We start from the raw sequence: 9298 nt of genomic DNA, 5'->3' as shown, positions 1-9298 counted from the left end.
ATGCAACTTATATTTCTGCCAATAAATTTCGAGCCTGATTTATGTCAGATCAGACTATAAATCCAGTGTTTGCACCAACTATCACAAATGCATTTTACAGTCTTGACTATATTATTTTCAAAGAGAAAATAAACAATGGAATGTTATGTCAGGTCAATACTGTGAACTCTTTTGGAGGTTGGGTGGGGAATCTGTCGGGAGAAGGCTCAGCTCAGAAAAGAAAATTTGTACTCTAAGGGTCCAGAAATCGTGATGATTTTATGAACCTTGGGCCTGAGCTCTCATGTGAGAAAATAATGCGAGAAGTCATCTTAATTATCCTAAAAAAAAAAAAAAAAAGTATGTTCTCTATTTACTGAAGTGATGAGAGAAGATTATTCTGTAGGAATGGATTCCTAGCTTCTCCAGCCTGTGTGTCCCTTCCCTGTGCCACGTACCTATCTCCCAGTCTCCCTTTATAGAACCTGGACCGTGCATCTCAATGTTGGGAAGTCACCTGGGGAGCTTTGAAAACTACTGATGTCTGGCTCTACCCAAGAATCTGAATTTAATTGGGGTGGGTGCCACTCAGGCATTGCTAGTTTTTTTAAAGCACACTGGGAGAGAAGCACTGGCCTGAGTCGATTGTCCTGGGAGTGGCTTCTGCTTCGTAATAACAGCAGAATCCATTGGCAGGGATGTGAAACAGTGGGGGCTCTTTCCCTTTTTTGTTGTCTCCTCCATGCTCCTCATTCTCTTGCCTTGCCATGTTGGCCCTGTTCTATAGATTGTCCTCTATCCGATTTCATGCTTCTGATTCCCAAGTACCTGCTAGTTCCCTCCCCTGCCTGCTCTGACTCCAGAAATTTGTTTTCCTTCTGAGTGTTTGTCCCCTCTGTTGCAAACTCTGGCCTCATGATTTCCCAGCTGCCTTTGCAAGCCCCTCTAGCTGCACCCACCGGAGGCAGGTGTCTGATTCAGCGCTCTGGGTTGGTGCAGGAGACTGGGACCTCTCCATAGGTAGCCCCTGAATGTATTTGTTCAGCCTGTGACTTCTGTGGGATGGGGTGAGGTCCAGGCTTATCTGTCTAGATCATAGTCTTCTTTTAGAAGACAATGATAATGTGATTCTGGATCAGAACAACCAGGGTTTGAATCTTGGGCAGGAAATCACTGTCAGAGGAAAAAAGCCTAGGTGGCCAGGAGCCAGGTTCCCAAGCAAGGGCTGGAGACATGCAAAGGAGGAACATTATAAAGGGAAGCAAGGAAAGAAATGAATGACAAGTAACACAATCTACTTAAAGTAAAGCTACGTTTGTATAGTAAGTGTTAGTGTGGGTTACTGTGGCTTGCACAACTGCCATTATCATTTTAAAAATTCTGCAGTATGTCTTCTTTGTGACTTTTTAATAGTATCCTTGTCTCAAGGCACAAACAAAAGTGTAAATTTTTTAAATGTCAAGAAACTAATACGTATATTATTATTTTCAACAATTGCAACACTAAAAATAAACTAAAATGCACTGTTGACTTCCATGCCCAATCCCAGTCGACTCCCAGAGGTGCCTCTATTAACAGAGATGTAATCCTTTTAGTGCTTTAACATACCATATGTATAAAATAGAGGTATATAGCATTTTTATGTTATATAATGTATATTTCTACATAAAATGCGCATTTTAAATTTAAATAGATATTATCACGTTCACACTTCACCTAGGAATGCCAGAGAATACCATTTCACCATACCCTAACCAATACTGGTAACACAACATGGTTCATTTATTGTTCAGTATCCATTTCTTTGATTACAAAGATTACATCTTTGTATACGCTTACTACTGTCTTCTATCCTTTACCCACTTTGACATCAGGTGGCTTGTCGATCTTTTTATTAATATAGGAATGCTTTAAATATTACGGATTTTGATCAATGCAACTTCAGGCACACTACTTATTGTCATCTACTTGAATGGCTCCCCCTGCTGGTGTGCAGTACACAGCCTGTGCAGCCATTCCTGGCCAATCTTAATCTTTTGTTTGTGATGAATTATGTAAATACTTTAGCCGTAACTTTTCTCTGTCTTTTAACTTTGCTTGTGTTATTTTTCATAGTAGCAAAATCATTTAATTTTAGTCCTATCAGTCTTTAACTTTGTGTCATTTGCATTTTTGGTTTTGTTTAAAATAGTCTTTTCTACCTAAGGTAATAAAATATTCTCCTCTGTTTCCTCAGATTGTTTTCATAGTTTTTTAATGGTTATATCTTTTATGTTTCTGAAAATTATTATTGAATGATGTGAAATGGTATTTTTTTCTATTTTTTTTCTTAATGGATAACCAATAGTCCCAGCAAATTATTGGATGGCTATCCTTTCCCCCTATCTAAAAACACTATCATTATTATATACTTTTCCCCCTACATTCATGAGTCTATTTTGGGACTCAATTCTGCTCTTATGATTAAAATAATATTTGAAGAAAGTATTTAGCTACACTAGTCAAGTGTAATCTCTATCTATCAATAAGTGAAAATGTGACACTGAAATAAGACTCCACTCTATATTGATTTTAATCCAGAAGATAAGACCTGATGTTACAGTAAATTATATATAAATTATATGGAGTTCTTACTTCTGATAGGAGGCTTATCAATTTCAGTAACTTGTTTGCCATCTTCATACAGCCCCCCATTGAAGACTCCTGTCTAGAAACTCTTATAGGGTTAGAACTGGTAGATCTTATGTGATTCGTAGATACAAGATCCTTGTGCCTAGTTAAGCAATCAACTTGTTTTGTTTTTTCCTGAATATTGTGTTCTACGTGAAAACTCTTAACTTGATTTAACCACATACGTAGTGAACTACTAAAAATTAATTAATATATCTTTTCACTTTAAATGAATTGATTACTGCAACAAAGTACAAAGATATCATAAATACATGAGCTTTTGCATGGGGCCATGAGAACCTTAAAAACAGGATACATCTGATAGCATGGTGTGACAAATAGTAGGCACTGAATAAATATTTGGAGGATGAATGAAGCTAATTTACTTTAAAAAGCACCCTTTATGCTTCACTTTAAAAGCATCCTTTATGCTTTCTTTTTTCTAAGCATTTGACTGATTTGCTTCATTCAGAGTGGCTGTTTTGTTCTTACTGCTTTATGACATATAATATTAAAATGTGGCATGAATCTGGCTTTCTTAGCTAGAAAACTTCAAGTCAATTTAATTATTTTCTTTGGGGTTTATTTAAACCCAAGGCTTAATTATTCGGTTATTGGTTTTTTTAAAAAGCAACCTGAAATATAAATCTTATTATCCATATTTGCTTTCCACATGGACCACAGAATGAAAACTGCATTTACTTTACTCTCTCTTGTCTTCAGGTGGCACTATCTATGTAGAATACAGTGTGAATGACTCTGGAGTTGTGCAGTGCACAGTACTGTCCTCCTTCCATCCCAACCCCCATACTCTCTCTATATTTTTCTAATCAGAAAAAGCTGCTTGGCTCTGACTAGCCTGCTATCTGCTGGCTTGTAGATACCTAGACTGTAGCTCTGTGTTCCTTGAAGACTTCATTTCAAATACTGCAAAGATTATTTGTGAAAATAGGCCAGAGACTTTTAGCAGTTTCCAGTTCTGAGTTCTTATCAGAGTTTTTCTTAAGAGTTCAAATTGTCTCCTTTGTGACTATATTTAAAATACAGAGTATAGTAAAACTCTTTTAGAATGACTATATTGATGATAGCTTGTCTACTCACACAAGCCTTAGCACTACTGACCATGCATAAGCATTTTGATGACAAAAGAGGGTTTGCATCTGGAGTCACACTTAAAGCACAGAGATTCTGTTCAGTGTAGCAAGCTTAAGCTACATTTACCCACCAAGGAACTTCTTGTGAGTATATTCTGCTTGCTGGTGTTTTTGAGGGATACTGACTCATTCAGACTGTTGTGTGCAACTCTGTTCTTCCTTTTTTCTTTAGAGAAAGGGGAGAGAGAGAGAGAGAAAGAGGGGGAGGGCTAAAGGGAGAGGGAGAGAGAGAATTTTAAGTAGGCTCCTCCCCAGTGCAGAGCCTGAGACAGGGCTAAATTCCATGACCCTGAGATCATGACCTGAGCTGAAATCAAGAGTTGGATGCTTAACCCACTGAGCCAATCAGGTGCTCCACTGTGTTCTTTTCTAAAGCACGTGTAAGATAATGAAAGTCAAAGTCAAAATTCTTAGACTTATAGATTCCTAGGACTGAAAATGCCTTAGAGATCTTCTGAATTTAGAGAACCATCTGAATTTAGAATTGGGATGGCTTGCTTGCTCATTTGATTATATATACCACATAACTGTAACAAACATGTTAATAATGATAGTAAGTGAAAATTAATGTAAATTAATGTAAACTTTAAATGAAATGATCATTTTGGATGAGTCCAAATATATCTATAAACACATAAGTTTGCTCTCTTTAAAAAAAAATTCAAAGCACCTATTGTGTGTGTGTGCATGAGTGTGTGTGTGTGTGTGCGTGTGTGCGTGTGTTTGTGCATGTGCACTTAGAAGAATGTAAGGTGGAGAGGTTACTGATTACCACCCAGCTTCTGATAAGAATGGTGGATCCAGCTACACGTGGAATTCTGGCTGGCTGCTTTTTTTTACTTCAAAGTCTGTTTTATTTTGTGAAACACTTTCTTATCGCATTTATTTATTATTCCTCAAAGGGTTGCTGGGAAGGAGACCGCCTTTATTGCTATTCTCATGTTGACATGTGAGAAAACCGAGTTCACACAAAGCTTGACATTCTCTTCCTGGAAATATATACTTAAAATAACCTCCAAGATCTAGTCGGCTGTCACTCAGCCCAGCACCCTCTTCTGCTCCCTTCTCTTCCGGTCCTAGGGCCTTTCACACACATGAAACTGATGTCACATGGAAATTCCCCAAGTCAAGGGTTGTGTAGAAATCCTTGTGGGAGAGTGGATGAGGCATACCCCCATGTGGCTAGAAATGCATGCATATAGAATGATATCTCTATGCTTGGGAAGAAGACTCCCAAGGCAAAAAAAAAAAAGTACAATTTTCAGAACAGTTGCCTGTGTTGGGGAGGAGTGAAAAAGGATGTTCTGAAAACAAAAATGAAAAGTTTTGTTTTTGCTTCTCTCCACCCGCACCGCCTGCCCCAACCCAGTTTTCCAGAAGTTATCTTCTTCCAACACTTAAGGGAAACTTTAGTGTTTTCTTCTCTGTACACAGTGGAATTTCACCAATTTCTTTGGAATGACAAATATCGGACAAAGCTTTGTGGCTGCTGCAATCACTTTTCCATAATCCAGCAAGAGTGAAGATCTCATAGAAAGACAAAATGCAGTAACTTAACTTAAAGTTAAAAAATGAAGCTGGTGGGAGGCCGCTAGGGTTTTAATCTCAGTCTTGTGCTGCTGACGATAATCACTCATTGCTAAGTACCTCTTAACAGTTTATAAAGTGTGTTCACATTTATTAATCTATTCGATCTTCACATCACCTCCTCAAGGCAGCTGTTTTACAAATGAGAAGACTAAAACTTACAGAACTTAAATGACTTATACAGGTTGCTTTATCTGTAACCTGTACTTTTTCTGTGTTCTGAAGGCAGGTTCTTAACCTGTCTTGCTCCCCATAAGTGAATATTATAATTTGCCAACCATATGGGAGTGTGTAAGGGGAAAGTGGTAATAATGTGGGTGACAGTGTCATGGTAACATGACATTGAAATGAGTGCTAAATAAATAAATCCATAATAATAAATAAAATTATTTATATTTAGTGTATTAAATACTAACTGATTACAATTACTAAAGCATTAAATGTATTAACACATAATAGGTGCATTAAATATATTAATATATTACTGTATGAAATAAATACATAAACTATATCTATATATCTAGATATAGATGGACACCATTATTTGTATGTTTAGTTTGTTATTTATTCTTACTTCTGAAATATCAGCACCCAGGGTCTTTGTAGTCTAGAAACTATCTGAAATGGATGGTATTTAGCCAAACTGGATTCCCCCCCACCACCACTTAAGACACCCTTTTCTGTGAGTTTCCCGAGGAAAATAATATGTACAGAATTCAGGGTCAGGCAAAGGATCATTTCATTCATTAACTGGACCTAACCCCAAATCCAGGGTATCTGCCAAGTGAGCTTGGCCACACTGCAATCAATCTATAATTGACTCTTGAATCTTTTTTTTTTTTAAGATTTTATTTATTTATTTGACAGACAGAAATCACAAGTAGGCAGAGAGGCAGGCAGAGAGAGAGAGAGAGAGGAAGAAGCAGGCTCCCTGCTGAGCAGAGAGCCCAATGTGGGGCTCGATCCCAGGACCCTGGGATCATGACCTGAGCCGAAGGCAGAAGCTTTAACCCACTGAGCCACCCAGGCACCCCTTGACTCTTGAATCTTATCGCTCCATTAAGGAAGAAGGGCTGATCCAATGCGCACCAGTCAGAAAAATGAAAAGGAAGTAGAAGAAAGAGTGGCCAGGTGCTGTCCTCAGCATATCCCCAGCTCCCCTTAATACTCTAGCCTGGGAACGGTAGAGCATCTGACCTCAAATACATCTGCCTGAAGGCTTTATCCCCTAGCACCTGGAAGATGTAGCCCAATCAGTTTCCTTGAACTTGACCAATTGGTTTCCTTCTCTCTTAGTTAATAGTTTCCACAGTAAGAAGAATCCCAAAATTTGGGAATACTATCAGGAAGTTGAAGTTCTCTAAAATTCCTTTACTCATTCTGTAACATTTCGTTTTAGGCATTATACCAGGTGCTGGGCATACAGAGATGAGTATTTGCTTATATATATATATACACACAGAGAGAGAGGCAGACATACAGACAGACGTACTGTGAATAATCAATCTGAACAATCTAAACTTTCCAGAAATTATCCATTTAACAAAGTGACGAGGAGATACAGAGGTGGTCTTTTCTTTTCTTGCTCTTAAAAATGATTTTATTTATTTATTAGAGAGAGAGAGAGTGAGCACAGCTAGGGACAGAGGCAGAGGAAGAAGCAGGCTCCCTCCCGATGTGGCTCATTCCCAGGACCCCAGGATCATGACCTGAGCCGAAGGCAGGTGCTTAACCAACTGAGCCACCCAGGTGCCCCAGAGGCAGTCTTTCAAAGGAGATAATTTCTAAGGACATGGATTCAAATAGAATACCAGGAGATAGTCAGTGAAAAGTAATACATAGATAAGATTTGTAACCTGAAAGACAGCAACGTTGGTGTCCTGACAGGCAAAGAGAAGCCTGATGTTTTAAAAGGAGAATATGCTAGGATTCCCCCAGTACTGTTTTAGGGGCAGTTCTCCCAGCCAATAGTGTCTAATTCTTCAGGCAGACAGAAATATCCTGAAGAAAGGCAGTTTATCAGCTGCCACCGGAACCTTCCTGCCAAAGTGGCCAGCTTCTTGGGTTTTGAGTCAGAACTTTTCCCCAATATCTCCTTTGTGTCTCCTCAGGGAAGCTGCCTATTGGACAGGAGCCTTGGTTCAGATGGCTACCTCAGTTTTTGTGTCAGGATATATGTCCCACTTCCAGTTAATAGGTTGGCCCTCTAGTTTCTTTTCTTTTTTAAGTTTTATTTTTTTAAAGATTTTATTTATTTATTTGACAGAGAGAGATCACAAGTAGGCAGAGAAGCAGGCAGAGAGAGAGGAGGAAGCAGGCTCCCAGCTGAGCAGAGAGCCTGATGCGGGCCTCGATCCCAGGACCCTGGGATTGTGACCTGAGCCGAAGGCAGAGGTTTTAACCCACTGAGCCACCCAGGTGCCCGGCCCTCTAGTTTCTAACTCAACTCTGGCCATACTCATTTTTTGTTGTTGTTTTTATTATGGCTATTACTTCCCTGACTTCCAGGAGAATCATATGAACTGAGTGTCCCCAAAAGTCCATACATGGGTAGTTCTATTTGAGGTATGCCTGGTATTCATCGGCTCGTGGGAGGGCTGTAGTCCTTCCCCTCCCCCAGCCACCTGCACCTCTTAATTAGGGTAGCTGCAACAAGATTCCAGGGTTCCTGGCCTAGACCCAAATCTATATTCACCATTCCCCGAGCACTGACTTGAATTCTTAGTTTTAGTACTGGGTTTATATGCAGTTAAGTATATAATGTAGTTTTTGTCAAAACATCTTAATATTTTGTTTGTTTGTATTTTTTTAAAAAGATTTTATTTATTTATATGACAGAGACCACAAGTAGGCAGAGAGGCAAGCAGAGAGAGGGGAGGAAGCAGGCTCCCCACTGAGTAGAGAGATAGACTCAGGGCTCGATCCCCAGGACCCCGGGACCATGACCTAAGCTGAAGGCAGAGGCCTTAACTCACTGAGCCACCCAGCCGCCCCTGTTTGTTTGTATTTTTAAATGCTGGCCCAAAAAGGCAATGTTGAGATAAAGAACAAGATAAATGAGTATAATATACGGCCTATAATTCTAAGATATGGCCTCTATTTCTAAAAGTTCTGTCTTATTTAACACTGTGTCACTAGGATCAAAAAGAACTGACAACACATAACAGGCCCTAGAGAAATATTTGTTAATATTGATTAACTATTAATTAAATGATTAGCCATTAACCAATCAACCTAGAATGTATATAAATCATACAAGTCTATTGAATTCAAGTCTAATATCAATTCTATTGATAAATAGAAAATGAGTGGGTTTGCCAGCAGGTTCTGTATGTAATAACCCCCAAGAAGAGTTATTAAATGAAGGCTTAGATTTTCGGGATGGCATTTAGGTGCGTCCGGAGCTGGTGCCAAATGACTGGCAAGGCCTCAGATCCGTGTGAAGGGGTAGAAGGCCAGCTGTGCCCCTTAGGGAGAGTGGGAGGGGGAGTGGGTTTGTGTTGGCAATCTAAGAGAGGCAAGAAGAGGGGTAATGGCTGATCTTGGTAAAATGCTAAGCCAAATTTTGACTTCTTCCTTTTGGTAGTAAGATGATATTGAAGATTTCCAAGCAAGGGAATTCACGATGAAAGCAAGACGTCTGGGCTAAATATATTTACTTTTTATTTTTCATATTAGAAGAGGTAATTGTTGTAAACATGAGAACAAATGAGATTTTTTTTTTTAAACCCTCTAAGATAAAAACAACCTCTCCCTCATGGGTTGCCTAGTGTAACCTCTCTATAGGATTTTTATGACCACACCTGCCCTTTCACTGCACTTCTGAGTCCATGGGTCTGCCAGCAAAAGGCAAGGCCCTTTCATGGGACGAAGAGCTGCAGCACCTTACTCAGGATCACTGTATTCCC

This window comes from Mustela nivalis (genome assembly GCF_964662115.1).
Source record: "Mustela nivalis genome assembly, chromosome: 12".
In the NCBI taxonomy this organism is placed as follows: domain Eukaryota; kingdom Metazoa; phylum Chordata; class Mammalia; order Carnivora; family Mustelidae; genus Mustela; species Mustela nivalis.
The sequence above is the reverse complement of the archived record's forward strand: the minus strand, read 5'-3'. Positions refer to the sequence as shown.